Here is a 24166-nt window from a genome sequence, read left to right as displayed (position 1 = left end):
AGCAAATTGAAGGTCTCATTCAGACTGTATTTCCTACAGCTTTTGCATTTAACTGTCACTGTCATCATCATTTAAACAGTATTTGCAGAGCACATGGAGAGCAAGAACACCAAATTTGCCTAGGGAAATTGGACTAAGCTTTTACTTTTGCTGTATTTGTACAAGTTAGAAATGGTGTCTCAGCTTTGATTTGTATTTCCTGTTGTTTGTCAGTTTGTGAAAAAACATCCATGCTATCTGTGTATTGCAGGAAGCCTGCACTCCAGCTGGTCGTTATGTCTGTGATAAGAAAGTCTATAAACAATTTAATTTGCACCACTTTCTACTTTTTACTTCATTAAAAAAAAAAATATTTTACTATTATTTCAGTAGTTCTGGAATTTATTGTTAATTTCGTTGTATAGATCAAAATATTACTAGCTGCTGCTAAAATTTTTATTTTCTTTGTTTTCTGTCCAGTAGCCACTAATTTTTACTGAAGAATTTTGAAATCATTTATATCAGCCATCTAACAAAAGCTACAAAAGCTCCTGAGCTTCTTTATTTATGTTGCTTCTATTTTTTTCCCTACCTCTTATTCAACAAAAAGATTCCAGATGCATTTATTTTCAGGCAGCTAATTATCCTCAGAGATCAGATGTTTGGCTGATTCATAGAGAAACTTACAGCCTTCCTCATGGTCGTGGTTTTTCGAGTAGGAACTAGCTTCCAGATTTCACCTTCTTTCCTTTTATGATCTGATTCTCATTATGAGTAAGGGCTTCATCTCACTTCATTCTTATATGACTTCACGATTTTCACTGTAGGTAAGGCTGTGATTCATTTTATATATATATAAATTTATATATCTAAGAATATACATATATATACAGAGAGGTTCTATTAAAAATGTGTTGTCGATTTCAGTTCTCTGTAGAATGTTTTGAAATTAGTATAATTTTTCTTCTTCTTCTTCTTCTAACATGGGATGATATGAAAGTATTGTGATCTTTACAGTAGCTGTAACAATTTTTTGAAGACAATTTGTTTTAACATAAGGCACTGTTGTTCTGTTCATAGTAACACAGAGATGTACATAGCTGAAAACACAGAATTTTATTGTTATTACCTAAGGAATTGCAATTTTTCATCTCTTTCATTTTTTCCAGTTCATTTTTTTTCCAAATATTGCCCAAAGCTGGCAATATACTGTTATTAACAAGTAAGCAATGTTAACTTCCTATGTTGCAATGTTGTTACTTGCAATGTTGTTAGCAAAGGAAGCAAGCACTGCATCCTCTTCAAAGCAGATGTGGGGTAAAATGACTTGTGAGAAGATCGCTGCTTGCATTGAAAAGATTTGAGATGTGTTCTGTAGTCAGACTATTTCTTAAAAAATTAGTTTTTAAAGTGATAATCTGCAAAGGGACATTTGATCATATGAAAAACACAGTGCTTTTTTCTCAACTTGTACAACACCAGAAATCAATACAGAAAAGCAACTTTCAGACTCTGGAGGACAAAACCAGACCCACAGCAGGGAATATTTGTTCCATCCCACCTGGATGAAATGAAACAGAAGCTCTAACAGGGTGGTACTAGAACATATTTGCATTTTAACTGAGTTTTTAATCTTACTTTATGTCATTCAGAGGTTTCTACCATGCCAGCAGGAATTCAGAATTATTTGTAATCATCATATGTAGAATCCTCTATATTACTATGAATGTATGTAAATCGTTTTTAACATCATTTTGCAGAGGAGGGTATTTGGCTTTTTTGTTTTATTTTAGTTTGGGTTTATTTATATTTTTTGTTTTGTTTTGTTTTCTTCCCTAAAATCTACAACAGACTTTTCAGACATCAGCAGAACCATGAGTTAACTGCAGGCATGTTGTTGTTGATAAGTGATATGAAGCACACTTGGAACATCTCAGTGTTCTGTAGGCGGCATAAATAGCTTTTTGTCTGGTGATTTTCTTATTCAGAAACTCTCACTTTAAATAAGGGGTGGAGTGTTTTGTGGCAGCTTTGCATTTGTTGTAACAAGAAAGAGACATATAAATTCTCTCTTTGACACTCAAAATCAGCCATTTTATCACTACTGGTTCTTCTTCTTTCACACAAAATATTTTTTCTTGTCCTTTTTCAAATACAAAAACAAAAACAGAAACAAATAAAAAAATGAAGAACAACAGAGTGTCCAGTTCCCAAGGAGTCTTATTCTTGGGAGAGCCTAAATTGGCCTAAAATTGGAGCCTAAATTAAGCAAATCAAAAGGAGTTTCACAGGCACATTCTGGATATAAAAATGACTGGTATTCTCAGAGTATTCGTGTTTGTTCACTTTGTTCAACCCAGCAGCCAGCAAACCTCTGCAATGTTTGCATTGGCAGTAAGGTTTGATCCAGCTCTGAATTTGGTGAACAATCTCCTGATGCCGCTCCAAATTTTGCACCCAGCCTTGTCTCCTGCAATCTCCCTCTTCCTCATCCTCAGTCGTTCCCTGTCACAAACCCTGCATCCCACCCACTTCTCTAGCTTCACCTTTCTCCCCCACCACACAACCCTTCCTACCACGAGCTACAGGTCTTCTGCAACATGCTGTCCCTTCCTGCCACCATCGTCTTGTCAGGAGGGAGGAAAATGAGTCACTGCCTGCCAGCTGCGCCACGACCACGTTTCGTGCCTTGCTGGGAATGAAGGCTCAAACGACCTTCTCTCTGCTAGCTGTGAATCTGCCAACACAGGGAGGTTTTATCTCATGTGGGCCTGGTCCAAAGCAGATGTTGTCCAAGGGGCTCAGGATTTCCACACTGATGCTCAGGAGGGAGTCAGAAAGTTGGATGTTGAGAGCATTTCCTATGGTGGCAGTAACATTTTGCCCTCCCTACTTTTATAATAACATTTTTCCTCCAGTAGAGGGTTTTGTTTCTTTTTTGTTTTTCCCTTCTTTTGCACCCAGAGAAATAAAATCTTTATAATACAGTGGATGTTTTTCTCTGATACTTTTCACTTACTCTCTGGGGAGATAAGCCTCCTCTAGCAATATTTCTAACACCTTTTATTCTGTGTCAAGGATGAAAAAATAAGTATTTACCAACGAGCATCAATCAAAAAACATTGCTTTTACTCATCCTAAAATGGAAACTATTGGAAATCTGTGGACTGGTGCACCCGGATGAGAAAGCCAAATATTAAATTAACGTATTAACGATGTTTATAGTTTTATTACCCTGTAATTATATCATACCTCTGATTGTTTTTCTTTTCATCTCTGTCTATAAAATGTAGCTGCCTGAACCTGTTTTGAATGTCTATACTTCTAGTGTTAGACCTAGTGATGTTTTGCCAGGTTTGGTGGAAGAAAAGGCAGTTGTAGGGATGGAGTTGTTACTCTGGAGATCATGATGCCTGCCAGCCATCCAAAGGGTGAACCAGACACAGCTGGAGACTTGGTTGGGGCCAATAGCTATGTTTGGCAGGATAATTGGAAGGAGCAATTAAATGTCATGAGTTGTGGCAGCTGGAGAGCTGGAGCGGGGCTATGTTAGGTAGATTTGGAGATTTAACTGGTACCAGTTGTGAAAACACAGTATGAGGGAGTTGTTTGTCAAACATGACAGCAAAAGACGCACATGTGAGGATGCTCCTCTCAAACACCAAGCTCTCTCAGCACATTGCTGACTGAAATTTACCATTATTGATCATTTCTTTCAGATGCCAGGAAAAACAACTTAGTATATATACATAGTTTTGTTAAATAAATATCTAGAAAACTGAAAGTGATTCATACTATCAGTTGTCTTCCAAACCAATGCAACTCTACAAAACCAGCACATTAGCTAATCTCTGAAGCCAAAGATGAAACGTCAGCATTATTTGATCACAGCAACAGAGATCTTCTTTTAGTCTGATGATCCACTGTGGCTGGGCTTAGCTTTGTTTGTGTTTGTTGTGCAATGGCTATTTCATCCTAGAACTCTACTTCCATGCTATGGGAGACCATTTGTTCTACTTATTGACTTTTCTTTTTCTTTTAATTAATTTTTTCTAACAAGCTTTTTATTTCTCTTTTAAGACTGAAATTAATTGGTCACAAATGTCAAAACTGAGGTTATGCACTGATTTCATCAAACTGTTTTCATTAGCAGTCAGAGTTCTTCTGCTGGTTTGGGACAGCAGCTTCTGCTATGAATGTCCCAAAATGATCCACAGAAAACAATCCTATTTTGCACTTAATTTCATAGAAGTAAGATAGCATTTTATTGTTATTACATCTATCTGCTGCAGCTGTCTGTGAGGTGGAAAATGGGAGGTTTTTGGCACCAAAACAACTGTGTGGTAATTTTTAGGAGGAGTACAGAACAGTGTTCTCATTTGACAATAAATGAAGAATAAGTGGGCCAATGAAATAACAGAGAAATGTCTCCTCTTTGGGAAGAAAAGTTGCAAGGCTTTTAATGATTACTTTTAAGCAAAAATTTGCTTTTATATTCTGCCTGAAAACCTCTGAAGTTTTTATGGGTAAGTCTTATAAATCATAAGACACAATTTATAGAAAACATGCAAGAATTTTCTTACCATATGCACCTGTTTTTGGTGAGGACAAATGCCTCCAGGTGGGCAGTTACACACAGCTGAAAGAGAAATATCTCAGTTTTGGCTAAGTTATATATTATAGTAGTATAAGAAGCATATATTAAAGTAGCATAACTATCCTGCAGGTTGGGGCTACCCAGCTTTCTGGATTGGATCTGATATTAGAAATACAGAGGTGGGAGCTGTGGGAAAACATACAAACAGATTCAATTCATCCTGTTCAGTCCTGCTTCAGGTAAATTGAGTTGTTTTCCACACCACAGTTATCAGTTGTTTTTCTACCAGTGCTCCCTCCTGAAACCACTTCACTACCAGCTCACTCCCATTTTAGGGGAGCCTCTGGCTGAGGTAAGTGGAAGAGCCTGACTGGCTGGAGAAGTGCATAGAGCTTTAGCTAATGACTGTAGAGGGGTTGGCATCGGATACATTACCATGAGTGTGAATTGCTGATGCCTGGCCCTACAAGCATTGGCCCAAGCTTTCTGCCAGTCCTGGTTTATTGTAGATCAGACAGCTCATCCCCATCATGCTGGCAGCAGAACTATCACCTCCAGCTCCAGGAGCTGAGCGATGAGTTTTTCCTGATGCATTTTTGTTAATTTCCTGCTTAGCATGGCAGAAGATAAATTTTGAGCACATAATGGCCATAATATGTTAAAACATACATGGAGATATTTTCTGTTGAGTGACTAGTCACGTATCTAGTGGTGTGGTTAGGCAGGAAGGTTGAAAAGTTTATGCATAAACTGCTTTTGGTGGAGAAGGGACCACATTTTTCCTATTCCTTTGCCCCCTCTTCCACAGATACTCCATCAGGAGGCTCTCTAGCTTGGATGCAAGGCAGAGCAATATGGAGACATGTTTAGCTATTTGTTCTCTTCAGAAGACTAAGCTCTGACCTTCACTCAAAAGACAGAGCAGCTCAGACCTCAGGGTAAAATTTCCACTGCTACCTGTGGGAATTTTACCACGGGAAAGAGTGCAGGTCTGGGCCCGGCATGTGAGATCGGTCTGTGTTTGCCAGGGGTTTTGTTGACACTGAAGTTCCTAAAGAGAGATAACCATTTTGATGGCCAATTGATACTTAACAGTATCCTGTCTGGGCTTGCCTGAATGTATGATTCACTTGGAATGCTTTTTGCTTTGAGTCAATCATAAAGCTTCTGGCACCGGAATTTTTAGCAGAGAAAGACATTGGCTGATTTTTAAATCTTTTGAGCATCCAAGCATTGCATTATTTTTGGGAGTGCAATGGTAGACAGGGTTTTCTGTGATGGTGCAAATTCATCACTGTCTTCCTGGAGGTGGCTTTCTCCAGCCCTTGATCCAGCATGTAATGGACTTGAGACTGAGTGTGCTAATTATTAATGGTGCAGCTCAGGGCTGTGGTTCAGGAAGCGGCAGCTGCCTTGGCACCTTTATCCTTCTGTCTGTGCTCCAGTCATTGTTGTGGAATTTCCTCTCTTCTCTTTCTTATATGTGTAATCCTTGGTCTCAGATCCCGCCACACATTTTGCATGAAAGTTATTGTATTTGCTCCCATTGGACTACTCACACGTGTAAAGACACACATGTGCTACGGGCTTTGAGTCTCTGAGACCTGAAATCCTCCTAGTGGGGTAGCTACTTCACATGACCAATCAGACTTTGAAAGCTGCCAAACACTTTGACTGATGTACCATTAACTGAGATTTCCAAAGCACTGGATTTAGAGAGATTCCCTCCCTGAAAATTAAACAGAATATTAACAGAATAATGTGGGCAGACTTCACTAGACAATTGGGATATTAATAAAGCTGGTCAATCCTTTGATCCATCTTGTCAAGTTAAATAAAAATTCTGCTGAATGCAAAGATGTGAGATTGCCTATCTATTCCTTTGCTGATTGAGCAAATGTATTAGTCTTCCTCCCATATATCCAGCAACTTCAGTTCCTTCTGTGTCAAATTTTGGAATGATTGCTCATTTGGTAGCTTGGTTGACAGGACTGCAGTTGTAAGGTATTTATCAATAGATGTAACACAGTGAGGACAAGGAAATGATGTGTTGTTGGACACAAAGTGTATGTAAAAGGGAGTGTTATTTTGGCATTTTCTATTTACCAAAACCTAAAGAAAACAAATTTCAGGCACATGTTTATGTATTAATATGAATGAAAGAATGAATTAGCATGAATGAAATACAGTTTTTATAAACTCATTATATGTGACTGTTAGCACAATCCAATTTTTAAAATAATGTCAGTTGTAGTTCAAATTCCCCATTTTAAGAATCTTAGTAAATGCTTTGTAGTAAAATCCCTTTTGTGGTACAACAAGCAAGCAAGAATCTTCCTTTGACTTCCTATATTCAGAATGCGGTTCTAGGTCCCGGTCTTTGAAAATGATTCTCTTTCAAACATGATTCTCTTGGAATTTTTAGTCATGCAAAAGTCCCACTGAAATTAGTAAGCCCTTAGGTGACTGACCATTGTCCAAAGGCATGCAGATTTGCAGAACTGAAACTTTACTGTGTCCTAGCAAGGAAAAAAAAAATCTAAACTAAGCTCACAAAACTGTTTGAGGTAAGATTACCAAGTAGGAAAGGGCTGGATAAAAATATTTCTCCATAAATGGAGTATTTCTATAGTCATTAACTAGGTTTAAAGAAGTAATAAAAAAGTATTTTGGGAGAGCTTGAAGAGGAAAATAACCACAAAAAAAAAAAAAGTTTATTATTAGTCTTTAGTGGGAAAGGATTAGATGACCTTGGACTCACAAGTTAATTTTCATTGCTTTAATCCTTATACTGGAAGCCACCAAAGGGAAAAACATTAGAAATATTTCCTTTCTGCTTAGACTGAATTGATTTCATTTTGTTAGTTTAGTAAAAGGAAGAGCATGAATTCTTCTCCCCTTTAAATGCTAAAATACATAGTTATACAATTTGTATGTATTCAGGTCCCAAGCCTAAATTATCTGAAGCCATTGGAAAGATTCACATTTTCTTGACTGGACTTTTCTCATGTTTATCGCTGGAGCATGGATTTACAGTTTAGAGGTTTAGCAAAATACTCACTTGGAGTCCCAGTCATGTTGTTGTGACTGCAGTGATCTTCAGTGTGCCCCAGCATCTCCCCAGGGAAGAGGGTTTAAGACAAAGTGGCAGAAATATAAAGCAGGAAGTCCATACAAGAGACTGTGCTTCTCCAAGTAACTGTTAAACCTCCCTGTGAGGTGTTTTTGCACTGCCGGGGAAAGCCTCTCTGGTTGTTTTACAGCCACCAGCACAATGTTTTTCCTGATGTTTCATCCCAATTTTTTGTTTTTAATTAAGTCAGTTTCTTCTTTTCTGGGCATGGAGAGCAATTGATCGATTCATCAAAAATATTTAACGTAGCCTCCCACCTCTGTCTGCTTGTTTCCAAATTAAATATACACAGTCATCTCACTTTTTACTCTAGACATTGTGTTTCCCTGGATTGTTATCATTCTCTCTGTTTTCTGAGTGCTTTGCAATTAATCTCTCTTAAAAACTGGGATCTAAGAAAGGAGTCAGTACTTAGTCTGAAACAAATATGTTAGAATAATTAGCTCCCATGTCTAATATGTACTACTCCTCTGAAAAACATCCCTGGACAAGCTCCTTTTACTGGTTCTTTTTCAGGACCTTATGCTATGCCCTGACTCTTTCTAGATCTGCCAGTTTCCCTGACAAATGCTCAGTATACTAGCCTATTCCAATCAAATTTGACAGAGGAATATGTGGAATTCCACAGTTTTGTGGCACTCAGTGGATAGGCACGGGAGAGGGAGCATAAGGGAGAGGGACTGAAAAGCAGGGAGGGCATTTCAAGTTTTTAGGGGGGAAAAGGAGACTCAAAAGGGGGTAGCTGCAGCTGCTGGTTTGGAAAAGAATGAATTCAATTTCATGTTTTGTTAGTTTCACCACTGAGCGGCAATTTGGAGGGGACTTTTTCGTGTTTGGATTTGTTCAGCCTGTGTGTTTGTTTGCTTGTTCGTTCATTTTGTAGTCAAAAGCTTTGGCCTGCTGGCTTGTTTTCAGATTGTCATCCACTGCAATCCTTCTATAATTTTATTCAGTTATACTGCTGGACTTTCTGGTATTTTATCATAACTGTAATTTCCACCTCAAAGAACACAATCTCCCTTAAAAAAAATAATTAAAATAAAAATAAAAAATAAAAAGGGAGGGGGGGAAGTATTGCATGTTAATAAAACGCAGCATTTAGATGCATTTACTTGGAAGTGTTAGTTACTATATACTACAGGACAGAAGATAAAATTTTTGCAAAAAGTTGTCTACTATACCCTTCCTTCACAACACAGCATCCTTTCAGCAGCCTGAGTTTTGTATGACTGCTCTTTTGCAAAGTTTGTAACATACACCTTTCCTTACTCACTCCCAAGGCTGCATTTACTGTACGAAATCTCTTCTGTAATATGAATTGGTTAGGTCCATCTGCTGAGGGCCTCGCTGCCCTGGGGAGTGGAGCAAACTGAGCAAAGAGAGAGAGAGAGAGGCTGTATTCTCACTGCTGTTACAGTGACCCCGTTTAACACCGAGGCTGCCCAGGCTCTGGGAATGGTGGTGAAAAGAGCTTTTTTTTCCTGAGAGGGATGTGTTGTTTGGGCCGGGAATTTTAGTCTGCAGAACCTGATAATTCCAAAAGAGTCAAGAGAATTCAAGTGCTAACAGCAAGAAGGACTATGGAGTAGACATAAGTCAGTTATCACAGTAATACCTCAGCTTAAATGTTTAGGCTTGATATAAATTAACTGCTGATTCCTGTTGCCTCCACTCCTCCTTCTCTTCCACTCTTACCATTCTGATGCTCTACCCATAGCTCAGAGAAAACATAATAAAATATACATTAATACTAGCAATGTGCAAATGTTGTGTATAGCTGCAGTGTCAGTATTTGCGTTCACTCTGCTCATAAAATATGTCAGAGCAGACAAAAGGTGCACAGTTGTTCTATCCATAGCTTAATTTTGAAATTAATACAGAATGTTTATTTGGGTTTTGTTTGGTTTTGTTTTATGATGAGCTACTTTGTAGAAGATTAAAGCTTTCCCCTAAATACTGGCAGGTGACACATCAGTTGAAGAGCACTAGAATTTTTACTTTTAGGTATGACTTGAAACAATCTATTTGACAGTAATAATTGCTCAGTGTGGTGGGAAAATAACTGCAGTTTTCATATACCTTTTTAAAGCCAGAGATAAATTTGAGACATGTTACACTGCCAAAGGAAAAACTCCTGTTGCCTCATAATAACAGGCATCAGTCTTAAATGTTCCTATTGAAACAAGGCACTGTGGCATATCTTGTGTACGTTCACAGGGAACTTAGGAGGATATGAACTGGCAAAGGTACTTAGTGCTGAAAACTATGGCTTGCACATGTGCAGTGTCACAGCTGTTCCCAAGATTTTCATTTCATGCTTATAATCTGCTTGATGGCTATGGTGGACAGCCATCGTAAAAACAGGAGAACATCTAAGACTCATGTAAGCCATCATAAGATATGTCATGTTTTGGTTTAACCAGCAGGCAGCTAGACAACAGGCAGCTGTTCACTCACTCCCCCCTGCAGCTGGGGTGGGGGAGAAAAATGAAAAGTGCAACAAGTTGTGGGTTGAGAAGAGGACAGTTTACTAAGAAAGAAAAGGGGAAAAAAAAGACAGAAAATCAATAAATGAATAAACAGCAACCACAAAAAAAAATACAACAAACAAATGATGCACAATGAAATTTCTCACCATCTACCAACTGATGCCCAGCTACACCCTGAGTAACAGCCACCCCACCAGCCAACTCCCCCCAGTTTTATGGTTCAGCATGATGCCAAATTGTATGGGACATCCCTCTAGTCCACATGGTCTGTCTGTCCTTGCTGTGTCCCCTCCCAGTTTCTGGTACACCCCCAGCCTCCTTGCTGGTGGGGCAGCACGATGAGCTGAAAAGAGCTTGGGTCTGTGGGAGCACTGCTCTACAGCAACTAAAACATTGGTGTGTTATCAGAATTATTCTCATCCTAAATCCAAAACACATCACCATACCAGCTACTAGGAAGAAAATTAGCTCTATACCAGCTGAAAACAGTACACATCAATGTTTTGGAAATAAAAAGATATTTATGAGTGTGCTGGCCATTGCACCTATGTCAAAATTCCTCTTGAGCAGGGAAGTACAAGGATGAGAATGTTCTTCCTCCTGAAACGTGTGCATGCACACCTGAATATATATGTATTTATACACATATATACATACACATTGTGCAAAGTCCAGACATGGTAGGGAGACACCATAAGGCTGTGGCAGAACCATTTACACAGCAAAAGTCTGAACTCCAGAGGTGCCTTCTTAAAATTACCTATAGGACTTTACTTGATGGACGCAGTGCCTCAGGTATTAATGTAACAGAAACACGGTTGAAGATCTCCCTAACAAGAAAAGCCTCATGAATTCCCCTAAAGACATTGTGATCTTTTTACAAGAGCATTTGAAAAACAAGGAACTGGTATGTTAATTCAATGCTGAAGCAATGCTGATAGCCTGTTTCAAACACTTTCATGCAGGTTATTTTGCTTTCAATGTATATCGTACTACTGCAGTCTCTGTTCATCTGGATGGTCTGAGAGGAAAATGAATTAATTTCAGGCCAGTGGTCCCTGAAGAATTTCCTTGTAACCCATATGTGGTACTGGATGTACACTTTATTTCTAGATGTCAGCTTAAGAAAAAACACTAAAAATAAATTTGTGGTAAAAGGCTTTTAGTGCAGATAGGGAAAGGAAGGATTGGGAACCTGTATATATCTGTGCTTGTCTGTATGTGCCAAACACAGAGATATGCACCTTCAAATAAATATAAAAATATTTTTATATAAGAATATGCATAACAGCAAAAATGAAGATTGGCCTATAAAACTCAAAAAAATGTTGGTGACTAAGAAAAATAAGTGTGTCTTTTCCTTGAAGTGAGACAAGTTTACAGACTTTGTGAGCTGCTCCTGCTGTTTTGGAGTCCTCCCATCTCTTAGTGTCTGAAGTTTTGAAAGATTCATTTCACTTATCCTCATTCCCATCATTCTGTTGTATGCTGAGCTCAGAGAAATGTCCATTTCTAGCCCACGTGCATTTTCTTTGGCTCGGTGTCCTCAGGGCCACCACAAGCAGTGGGTTCTGTAGGAGTGCTGTACACAACCAATGACTCCCGTCCATCCCTGGAAGCCTGGCTTGGCTCCCAGACCCATCACAGATTTTGGCACCCATTTTGTGTACAAAACAGCTGGAAGATGCCCATGCCATCTGCCCAGCAGTAGGCTGTGGTGTGAGTTTGTTGGTTGTGCTCTCCCTGGAGTGCCACAGATGACCCTCTTTTGCTGCTTCTATATATGCCAGTGTCCTTGTAAATTCAATATGTTTCAAGAGGGTTGTTCTGTTCTTTCCCCTTCTCATCTCAGATTCTAGCCCCTGGGTCCTGGATGAACTTTGTCTATGTGGGATTTTTATTGGATTTTGTTACTCTTTATTTCTTTATTTATTTGTCTGTATGGATTATTCAGATTTACATGCAGTAATGGAGGAGTGTGAATGCTCTTACAGGGAGGGTCAAGGGCTTTGCAAAAACAATTGCATCCTCTCCTTTCCTGACACATGTAGCATATTTTTCATTTGCAGGTTAGGACTTTTTTTTCCCAGATTTCCCATATGGTAGGAAGTACAGCATTTATTATTTCACAACCTTTGCCACAGTGAAAGAGTGTTCCTTTACAGGTTTAACAGAGGTCTGCTGAATAGTCACTGGGTATTGTTTGGTTTGACAGGTCTCCAGTGATTCAGTATACAATACTATGACTGAACTCCATATCCTGCTCTTATCCATGACACTTAAAAGCTTTTTTTCCTCTCACCTAACAAGTAGGTACATGGGAAGCAAGCTACTCATTTTATTTAATTTAAAAAAAAAAAAAAGAGAGAGAGAAGAAAAGTACAATTGCAGTGCATGAATATACCACCCCTCTACCTGTCATCAAAGCTGAAGTGAAAAGCCCTAGTAAAGTCAGCAGGCCAACTTCTGCTCTCCTCTGCATGAAAACAAATTGGTAGCATTTCTGTTACTTTTGAATTTATGAGATTTACACAAGCAGAACTCAAAACTTGTTGCTTGGGTAAGAATGACACAAGAGAACTTACTAATGCTTAGGAAAACTGACATTAAGTTTACCCCAGATTTTAAGCAACATTAAAAGAAATTTCAAAAGTAACTCCAGTGGCTATTGGATTTTTGTAAAAGAAGTTACAGTACAGAATGACTGAAACTGTCTCAGATCTGGGTCATGCAGCTTGCTTAGGTCTTCTTCTCCTCTTATATATAGAAATTGCTAATGGGGTAAGATGCAAAAATTCCTGAAAAATCTTGGCTTTTCCTGAGCAACTTGTTCAAATTTTCTTGCTTGTCTGACTGCGAGTATAAAATCATAGAATCATAGAATATCCCGAGTTGGAAGGAACCCATAAGGATCATCAATTCCAACTCCTGGGAGTACGACCTATAGACATAATAATGTTTACATAGTTCACTATTATATCACCTTCTTATTTCATTTTTTTTCAGTGGAATACTATAGAAGTTTGAAATTGATATAAATACGTTTTAATTAATTATTTTTATAATATATGATATGTTATCTCACGTGACTTTTGAAGACTGTTATGCCAATGGATTCTGTCTTATTTCTCGGTAATCACATTTTTTCCTTAAACATTGGAATTTAAAATAAATAAATAAATAAATAAAAAGGAAGAGAGCATTTTGACTGTGATAGTGACTTAAGTTGGGATAGAGCAACAAAAACACAATACAAATCAAAAGAAAATACAAGCCTGAAAAAATTGTTAACCACAAGCTTGTATGTCTGTTTGAAAAATAAAAATTCATTCTATGTTAATTTAGTCCCAAAATTGTAAATCAATTGGGATGTTACTGAAAGCTGAATGTTGACATGTAAAGTCTAAGCCTGAGAAACCATATGTTTGTTTTAGGTAATGTCAAGAAAATAACTCTTCGCTTTCTGAAGAAAAATATCTCGAGATTCTGGGCTTCAATTTTGAGGTTTGTTAAAGAATCAATACCATGAAGTGAAAGTGTTTTATGTAAGTAAGAGTAAGTAACTGATAAACAGTGCTCTATCAGTAAACAGTAGTTAGAGAGGCACAGACTAATATCAATCCTGTTTGAAGTCAATAAGATTTGTCTCTGATGTTAGTCAATACATAACAGGACCAGGCTACATATGTAGCATGGTGCTTTGATGCTGCACAAATTTATCTTTGAGACTGTTTTTACACAACAATAATTAAAAATGAGAAAAGGAAACTTCCCTACAATTAGGCCAAAAGTACTGTATATACTTGTTCTAAAACAACAGCAGGTGGGTTAGAATTCCATAAATATAAAGCAAACATGAAAAGGAAATAATTTCTTCTTATAGTCTTACAGACTTTCCACTGGTTTCTAGAAGAAGCAATTTATAATATAGCTCTGCCCAGGCATGCATTCAGAAAAGTGATTTTCAGCTACCAAAGTATTCTATTTTCTCCTTCATGTGTAAATTTACTTTGCCTAGTTTGCCTAGTGTGGACAGCAAGACGGTTCTCTAAAATTTCCAGGGCTGAGTCTATCATTTTTGCAAACTGTTTCTATGTAAAACTCAAAACCTGAACAAAATCAAAAAGTTTTCATTCAGACTTACATGATCACTAGCATTAAACATCACTCAAAGGTATACAAAGATGGGGAGAGCTGGCTTTGAATAAAAAAAAAAACATTCTGGATTTTTCAAGGCTGGTTGTGGCAAAATAGGCACTCGACAACTGAAAAATAACTATACAGGGGAGATAAATAAGAGCAAGACCACTTTTTGTTTGTAGGTGACATATTTTAATGAAGTATGATAGTATTGTGCTCAAGACATCTATGTTTGATATCAAACATGACTTCAGCTGATTTAAGAATCTCAAATTTGTCTGTGAGGAAGTAATTTGTGCTATCATATCTCAGTCCAGTAATGCATTTAAGAACATCCATACTCTTAGCACATGTGGAGCTGCAAGCCATACATACTTGTGCATTCATCTGGATCTGTAGTTTTTAGTTTGTTTCCTTAAAATAATTTGCAGCCGGTTCATTGCAAAGCATTGTGCATTAGTACCAACAAGAGGCTATTCCAGGCTAAGTATTGTCCTCTTCTTGTTTGCACGCTGCCAACAGGAATAAAGTTTACCATAAAGACGGCTGGAGGAAAGCTTAATAATCACCGTAGGTTTTAAACTGCTCATTAGTCACTAAGTTCCCAGGCAACAATAAACATACTGGTTAAAATCCTATTAAAAAGTATTCAATAGAAATGCAGACAAATGAAATCTAAAGACGTCAATTTAGTGTCTAGTGCCAGAGGCACTCACACTGTTTTAAGAAACTTTTAGCCAAAACTGGAAGACTTTTTTTTTTTTTTTAATCTCTCTCTCTCCTTTTTTTCTCCCCTCCCTGCTCTCAGAGAACTGGAGGCCACATGAGACATCCTGGAGGCCTCTCCCTGATCGTGCCTCAGATGCCTTCAGCTGGGGCCATGCGAAGTGCTGGACAGCCTTGGGCTCCAGCCAGCCCGGGGACTGCTGTTGGCGGTGGCCAGGAAGGTGCCAGCTTTTGCAGAGCCGAACTTGCAGGAGAGCACCCGACCTGCCAGGCAGCACGCTGCCATCCTGGCAGGATGCGGGATGAGCAATTCTGGTCAGGGGATGGTTTCTTACTTCATGAAGCTGTCCCTCGGCCCTGAACCCCACAGCCATCTCCACAGGAGGAGGCAGGGCTCACCAGGCCCATGGGGTGCTGGGGATGGGTCTCAAGGAGCAGTGGCACCACAAAATGTTTGTGGAGGAGGCATAGGCAGGGAGGAAAGAGCCAGGAATGCGGATCTGATGGCCTTTGGGGGTTTGCTGGCCTCTGGACTGACTTCAGTCACCACTAGGTGTAAAAGGTACGTTCCCACTTCTTCCCAGGTCAGCAGCAGAAGAATGAAGCCATGCTGTGTGACAACATTTTCTCTGGTGCTCACTAGCTCTTTCCCCATGGTGGCCTAGGGGCTTGGGGGACCTCCCTTGGCAGGGTCAGCTGTGGTCATGGTGACCCTGCAGGCAAGCCCAGCACCTGAAGCCACCCAGTCACATGAATCCTTGAAAGGTGAGAAGGTAGCTCAGCCATGCCACCATTCATCCTTATGCTTGCAAGTAAAACCCATTGTCCATGTGTTCTCCATTCCACTGCCAGTCCTCTGAATCACTGTGTCCTTCACACTTGCTTGTATCTAGCTTGCATAATATTTTTTAAATTGTGAAAAAAATCAAGAATTTACTGCCTACAGAAGTTTTTGGCTATTCTTTGTATAACCTATCATTTTCTTTCTTCACTGAGCAAGACAAACTGTACAGCAGAAACAGAAATGTGCATTTTTTCCTGACCTTTATGCTAATAGCTTCATACTGACTGGCAGGAATAATTTCAAAATACCAGGAAAGCAATTAAAAGGAAAAAAAAAAAACAAAACTTGACATGTAATAAATAATTTAACACCTCACCCTAACGCAACCTGCAACATCTTTCAGTCATATTACGGATGTATACTCATCAGTTTATTTGGTGTTTTGCATAAATTTCATTAGTACAAGCAGAGTAATATTAAAGCACACACGTATACACAGTTTGGTGGCTTTTCAGCTCATTATGAAATACTTCACCTCTGGGCAGATGACTAATATGCTATTAAACTTCTCTATCCTTGAGTCACGTCGTAGCCAAAAAAGGGGTGCAGTCACTCAAAACCTTCATTAAATGAGCTGAATACACCCACTCGGGGAAAGTGCTGTTGTATGACTGTAATGTGTCCTACGGCAGCATTAACGTGCTGCTGGGTCCTTTAGATGTTGTGGAGCCTCAGAAATTACTCCATAGCAGAATATGGGGGGAAAATATTTCCATTACAACCTTGTGCTGTGCAGTCTGGGAGGCATTATCCCAAGGTTTTAACTCTCCGGCTAAGGGGAAGAAACCTTTGGGTTGTGGCAGCTTGTACATGACACCACTGGTAGATGTGCAAGGGCAGGAGACAGAAGCTGTGTGTGTGCCACTGTAAAAGTGGGGTGCTGCAGTTGCATCCTGGTGCTGGCTGGATTTGGGCCATCTCAGTTCAGTTCAGTACCTCCAAGTCTTGCCCTGCCGCTGCTCCCTCCAAGCACAGACACAGTGCTGAGGGCTCGATGCAGCTATCTAGAACAGGTATCAAACTGCAGTCTTTTCCTATTGATTTTATTATTAGTTCTGTCTAGAACTAGACATAATCACCCTTCTTTTTTTTTCCCCCTTTCTTCTAAACCAAAATGAAGAGTCAAAAACACGTAACAGCTGCAAGTGGTGAATAGCAAATCCAAATGCTTATATAATACATGATATCTTAGGAAACTGTGGATACAATGAAGACAAGAACTAGCCTATTTCCAAGGGGAGGTGGGATACACTTTTCATCATCCTGGACATTAAATTTTTTCTATAGAATACTACATGAATTAAATTAATAATTCCAACAAGAAACAGGTTTTTTTCTGGTAAAGAATATGTAATTGGGTTTTAAGAATTGGCTTCTTTGTCACCGTAACTTCTTTGTCTACCATTAGAGCTAACCCTATTAAATGTTGCATGAGAGTGACTCAAAGGCATTTAGAAGAACACAACTCTAATTATCTATACAGGACCAAACTTGACAGAAAATCTGGGATATTGTTCTGGCAGTAGCTGACAGTGACGACACTGACAATAAACTCACCTTATGAACAGACCCATTCAGTGTGTTGTTATGAATGGAGAGTCACTTGATTTGCTTGTGTTTTATTTGGGTAGGAAAAATATTTTTAAATTAAAGAAACAATATTAAAAAAAATCCCACTGTTTATATTTTTTTTCCAAGTCTGTGCTACTTGATAAGAACTTGTGGAATATGGTAAGCATTTTATTTTGTAAATGTAGTGGTTCCCTGTCCTGTCTTTGAAGGACATCCTAGTCACAATGTTGTAAATTCTAACAATTCTTGTAAAACCTAGTTATTCCAGTAATTCTAATCACACAACGGTGTAAATACTAGTAGTTCTTATAAATGACTTTTTCAGTAAGAGAACAATGTGGATGTTAAATCTTAAATCTCTTCAAGGAAGAAAAAGCAAAAACTATCTCCCTAAAGGACTTCATAAGTAAGAATTCTTTCTTTTCCCCTTATTTATTTTGTATATTGCATTACGGAGGCACATGAATTGAAAGCAGTTTGTAAACTATTTTTCAGGATGACAAAAGAAAAACTGTGTCATAATGAAACACAAGACTTTTAGAATTATTTTTCAAGATGCATGTTTATTGTGAATGTCCTAAGCAATAGATCCTGTTTTTTTCTGCATGGCAGTATTTTTTATTTAGTTCCTGGGATATAAGTTGCCTAGTGTTGATCTTTACAGAACTTCTGTGTCTAAATACTTAAAGCAAAAGATAAAGTAGTGTGAATGTGATCAGATTTATACTGAGATAAAGGTATTTAGATTATTCATGGCTACTTTGCTAGTGGAAAGCAAAACCCATTTGTATTTAATTATAACTGTAACTACAGTAAAGGCTCTTTCCATGTAACTATTTTTTTTAATAACATACAGTTTTAATCAAACTAGACACAAACAGTAAAAAATAAAATAAAATAAAATAAAATAAAATAAAATAAAATAAAATAAAATAAAATAAAATAAAATAAAATAAAATAAAATAAAATAAAATAAAATAAAATAAAATAAAATAAAATAAAATAAAATAATAAAATAAAATAAAATAAAATAAGGAAAAAAAGGAAAACCAGGCATGTAGATGAAGCTTCAACCTCACCCCTCCACCACCTTTTATTTATTATTTTTTTCTGAAAATCGCTTGGTCTTAAGGGTTGTCAGTATCTCTAAGGCATTACAAATTAGGTTCCTATATATTAATTGTTACTTCAAAAAGCCAGACTGAAGAAGAAGGCAGCAGGAATTCATCCATACAATGGTATTGTTATTATTAAAATAAAAAAATCAAAAACCCACCAGCACGTTAGCAAAAGATGAATAATTTAGAGGTCAAGATGACACATATTAGACTAACTTCCTTTCCCCTTGAGATTCCTAAGTCTATACAGGTCTCATAGTATGATTCAGATCTCGGAATTTAATGAAACAAACTTAATCAGAGGGGTTCATTAAATAACAATTCCGATATGGAGATAATTTAAAATGTCTAATTACAGACCTACTTTCTTTTCCTCTATCACTCTGTGAGAAGTTCTACAAAGGTGTAATTTGCTAATTAAATCATGAGATCCAAATCAATGTTTCAGGTACTTAATTGCTTGGTGTTGTGTTCTTCTCCAAGAAATCGTGGAAATTTCCATGAGAATAGAGGATGTACCTTCTTTTTATTATTATTTTTTAAATATGTTTTCAGTTAAGATGTTGATAATGTCTTGTTTTTTACATACTTAAAAAAAAAAAAAAAAAAAAAGGAGCAAAACCAGGAAAGGCTTTGAATTTGGGGTTTGTTGAAACTGGATGTGTTTGAAATTGTGTATGTGGGATCATCTCTCAGGATTGAGTTTGTCTTTAGAAAACATATCACAAAGCGCTTAAGTGCACACTTATTTTTGTCCTTGTTCGTCAAAGAAAAGAAACACATTTTCTATTTCAAGGAAGTATTTCTGTAGTTTTGCACTACTTTCTTCTTTATTTCCTTCTCCTTCTGGTTTCTAGGTCCAAAATTATAGCTGTAAAAATCAGCAAAGACTCACCTTAGACTTTGTTCTTATTCCTTGCTGAGAAGATAATTTCTGCAACCACAGCAAGAATGAAATATGTTTTCATTTTCGGTACTGGTGTGAAAGGAGATCTCTACTGCCTATCTTTGAAAAGCTCCATCACCAAAAGGTTAGATAATGTTAAATGTTAAAATGCTCAACACATTGAACATCTTCTTCAGTTGCAAATGTAGAATTAGGCTTTGGAAAATGTGAGACTTTCAAATCAGCTTCCAACATTGTCCTGACTTCCCAGGTAGTACATTGACTTCTGTGAGGGTGATGTGTATAGGATGAGAACCAATACCCATATTCCTTTTAAAGTATTCGAGGCAGCAAATCAGGCTGAGTGCAGCTCATAATAATAAGGAAAATGATCAATGAGAAACATACGTTCTTATAAAAACACCATAATCCTATTTTTTAGAATAGCTTTTAAGGGCTTTCCCTCAAGCTTTGTAATTCACTTAAAAATAGAGCTGGATTTCTTGCTTAAACAATATAGATTTCATGTGTTTAACTCACTGATTTTCTGTTGTACTATTGTAATTTTGTTTGGCTTATAAGTTTCTAGCATTACTATTATTATTACAGAAAATAAATGATTCTGAGTGATCTTATGTGACAAATCTTATATAACACCACTGGAGTATTAATGAGAAGAAAAAAATATCACTGGGGTTCATGTTCAGACTGAATTTGATTTTTTATTGCAGAAATTTTTGACGTGTCCAAATGTAAACCAATTCTCTGTGTGCTGGTTCCTGACACCCTGCTTCCTTGTTAGTAAGTGGAAAAGCAAAGAACAAGTGGTATGGAGACTGTAGAGTGTCTGTGCTTTCCCAGAAACTTTCTCTTTGCCTTAGTGCTTTGTCTTGATGGTTCCTTAGTCTAATGTGTGATTAGCTCCTGCACTTTGGAGTTTCAGAAATTGTCCATGTAGTCACAGTTTTTTTTTAACATATCATTAGAAATGTGGCAAGCAATTCAGCTGTATTAATTTATTTTCCAATTGGTAGTATGCTCCTTGACTAGCCCCTGAACATTGCCTAAGCAGTCTTTATTTGTATAAAAACATGCGAAGAAATAAATGCCAGCTTCTCTTCTAAGGGACGATTTTGGAATCTGAATTTTAAAGCAACAAAAACAAATAAAAAAACTAACAAAACACACACACATACAAAATAGTTCTGGAGTAAATGTTTGAAATGGCTAAAAGTCCACTTTTTCATGGGGTCTTCAGCAAGTTAACCTTTTGTCAGGAGAGGAGTTTCAGTAACATAAGGGAGTTTCTGCAGAATTTCTGGTTTTCAGAAAAGTTCTTCAAAGATTAAAAAAAGACCTGCTATGGTCTGTGGGAGTTTAGGCTGCCGGATCCTCAGCCTTGCAGCTGTTTGGGTGCTGTATCTATTTTCACACCTCGCTGCACACTTCAGAGACGTTTAACACCTACCCATCACAACTGTGTTAAGCCAGGGGGGGTTGTTAACCCTCTTTCTTCAGTCTGCAGTTAAGTTAAAGTCAACATTTTCATACCTGTGCTTGTAAGTCTCATTGGGGGTGCTCTTGTCTAGCTGTCCTAACATGTCTAGGTGGCAGTGGTGACCACATGAAACTCAAGAGGAATGGGTTAGCAGTGCCTGGATATGCCTCTCTTCTGGCAGTCTACATTTGTGGTTGCCAAGCTGGATTAAGCATGGTGTGGAGATACGAGACTGGAAGCCCACAGAAATGGAAGGTCTTACTACAGCCTTTCTGGTGGCTTTACAGTTCTTCATTCTCTTTATGCATCTGAACTAGTGGTAAAGGACATGTACAACAACTATGACAGTGACCTCATGTCTCAATGTCTCCTTTACCTTTACAAGAGAGCTGACATGAAGACACACTAGCAAGAAGTCATTAAGATTTTGTTATGATGGGAAGCTCCAAGAACCCTGAGTCATGACAGAATGCTGACTATACAAGGCTCTGCATAAGATAAACCACACTCCTGTAGTTCCCACTTGAAAATTACCTGAATATGTTTAAGTGTGGTACCATGCCTTGAAAAAAATCTCTTCCAATAGTTTCTGAATTTGGTAGGGTTAATATGAAGATGGTAAGATTAACTATATCAAACCATCTCCTGTTTTGTATGAACAGCGATAAACTCGTAAGTGCTGCTGGAGAACCACCTTTATTAGGCATGACTTGACCAGACTTGCTCTCCTATTGTAGTTCAAGATTAAAGCATTTCTTACCACAACTATTTTTTTTTTAACTAATCCTCTCACTGGCTGACTCATAACAGCTGTTAAATAACTAGATATTTAGCTAAAGATGAACCAAACCTATAAATTTAAACATGTAATATAATAACCAACTCCTTTACGCATAGCAAACCGCCTCTGTCATCATTTGAATGCTTTGTGCTGACCTCACTGTCTGCATTTGATTGAACTGATCTAATGTTATAGTTGACAAAAGATGATAACAACAGCAATTAGATATTTGCAATGTGTTACGGAGCAGGATAGAGACCACATAGGAGTGTGAGGTGTTACATGAGGGGAGATGGAAAGGATGACATAATATTTTTTAAATATCTGAAGGGCTGTTTGGAGTTTGTTCCTGGGTGTTTCAACAGTAACACGTGCAAAAGTTCACAGGTCTTGTTTTCACTTATTTTCTTTACTCCTTTACCACTTATCTGATCATCCTTTTTTCCTTCCTCATGACTGCGCAATGAAGTCATAGCTCTATTGTGTAGCAGTGCAGTCACCATTTTTGTCTCCATTCTTAGAGGTTCTGGCTTGTCAAGAACAGCAATACTAACTAGTGCTCCTGCAGCAGTTTATCCTCTCTAGACCATAGTGCCTTGCAGGTGTTAATATTTTTTGTGAGTGTCTGAGACCAAGGGAATCAAAATGACTTCCCAAATTCATACAAGACATATCCAACCTACTATTCCCAGCTTCCTCTTGCTGTATGTCACACGGAGCCATCATGGCTTTTCTTCACCATGAAGAAACAGCATGTGCACATAAAGACTTTTATTTAAAAAAAAAAAAAAAACTATGTTAAAATGCAGCCAGAAGGAAAAAAATGGGGGGGGGGGGGGGGGGGGAGGAAGATGAAGAAGAAACTTTTGCCAACATTTTGTGTTGGTGAAAGTAAGTTGTTTTCTTTTTAAATATTCTCTTGGTTCAATTTACACTGGTGCTTTCATCCTCTTTAAAGATATTATAGTGATTTGTTTGTTTGTTTGTTTGTTTTTAAGAAATAATCTATTATTGAATTTAAGTCCAGGGAATGTGAATTTGTTCCATGTGAACAATTTTATGATAACTTATATACAGTTACAGATTACAGACACATTCCTGAAACCTTTTAAAAAACACTTATGGCTTCAAGCTAGTGAAAAGTGCCTTAGGACTTAAGGTTAATGATGTGAGTGAATGTCATCTTAATGTAAACCTGAAGTCAGAAGATAGTATGCATAGCCAGAAGTGCAATTGCTCATTTTTTTGTTCCCACAATAAATAGTGGGAGAAGCTTCAGGATATCTGAGTTCCTTCCATTCTCAGTTTTGTTATTTGTAAAAAATAGTTCAAGGAGTCTAAAAGGGCTTAGCTGTGTGTGCTCTGTGCAAATGTGGAATACAAGGAGAGCCTTTTTTAGAGCTGACAAACTGCAGCAAGGCTGCAGGCAGACAATTGCAAAGATGCTGCTTGTGTGAGATAGGTGATAGCACACCTCACTAATGTGGTGTGCTGACCAACTCTGAGCCCTCTCCCTGAGAGTGAAGCATAAGAGGGGAAGTCTGGTGATTCTAATTTAAAAACAAAATGTGAATAGGGCAAACTCTGGCACTGTGAGCTAATCTGTAGTATCAATCACCCTACTGGTGCAGAAAGAGAGAGAAAAGGAAGGGATTGGAACATGAAGAACCCCAAGAGTGACTAGAAGTCACCTATATTTGGTGGGAAAGAAGAGGGGAGTAGCAGAGTGGTACAAAGAGTGAGGTGGTATAAGCTGCTGTCTAAGAAAGGGATTTTCAGTAGCAGTCAAACAGAATGGAGAGGGTTGATCTAAGTCTATGTTTGCCAAAATCAGAGGTAGCAGAGTTGTGGTGAAGGTGTGGGATTTGGAGACTGGAAGAAATGAAATATGCTGGTTGGAATGGCTATGTCTTTGAGAATGAGGAAACATTGCACAGCACAAGCACACAAGATCGATACAAGCAGACACTAACACTGCCAGTTCAATACTGTGGACTGGAAGACTGAGTGGCAGTGAACATAAAGAAAGGAAAGGAAAAGTCTGCCAGGACAGAAGGGTGGCTCAAAGCCTTGTTGAACTTTACAGAATCTCAGACTGGTTGAGCCTGGAAAGCACCTCTGGTACAACCTACCTAGTCAACCAAAAACAACCAGAGCAGGTTGCACAGGGCTTTCTCCAGGCAGCTTTTGAAGATCCCCAAGGAGGGAGATTCCACAGCCTCCCTGGGCAACCTGTGCCAGTGCTCTGTCACCCTCACAGCAAAGAAGTGCTTCAGAGGGATCATCCTGTGTTCCAGTTTGTGCCCATTGCCTCCTGTGCTGTTACTGGGCACCACTGAAAAGAGCTTGGCTCCATCCTCTTTGCACCCTCCCTTCAGGTATTTATAGACATTTTTGAGATCC

The 24166-nt window shown here is 38.1% G+C and overlaps 2 long non-coding RNA genes across 6 annotated transcripts in view; both read left to right on the top strand.

Moving 5' to 3' along the window:
- Positions 1 to 328: 328 nt before the first annotated feature.
- Positions 329 to 24166, top strand: part of LOC310889422 — a 46326-nt gene continuing 22488 nt past the window's right edge. For all 5 annotated transcript variants that reach the window (XR_014576552.1, XR_014576553.1, XR_014576554.1 and 2 more), the window contains exon 1: positions 329 to 806. This is a non-coding gene — a long non-coding RNA (uncharacterized lncRNA). The remainder of the gene's footprint in view (positions 807 to 24166) is intronic.
- On the top strand, positions 3072 to 19449 carry LOC310889423. Its single transcript, XR_014576557.1, has 3 exons — positions 3072 to 4815; positions 13633 to 13743; positions 15147 to 19449. It is a non-coding gene; the product is annotated as an uncharacterized lncRNA (long non-coding RNA).

This window comes from Anser anser (genome assembly GCF_964211835.1).
Source record: "Anser anser genome assembly, chromosome: Z".
Taxonomy (NCBI): domain Eukaryota; kingdom Metazoa; phylum Chordata; class Aves; order Anseriformes; family Anatidae; genus Anser; species Anser anser.
Note: the sequence above shows the minus strand (reverse complement) of the source record. Positions and strands in the feature narration are given on the sequence as shown.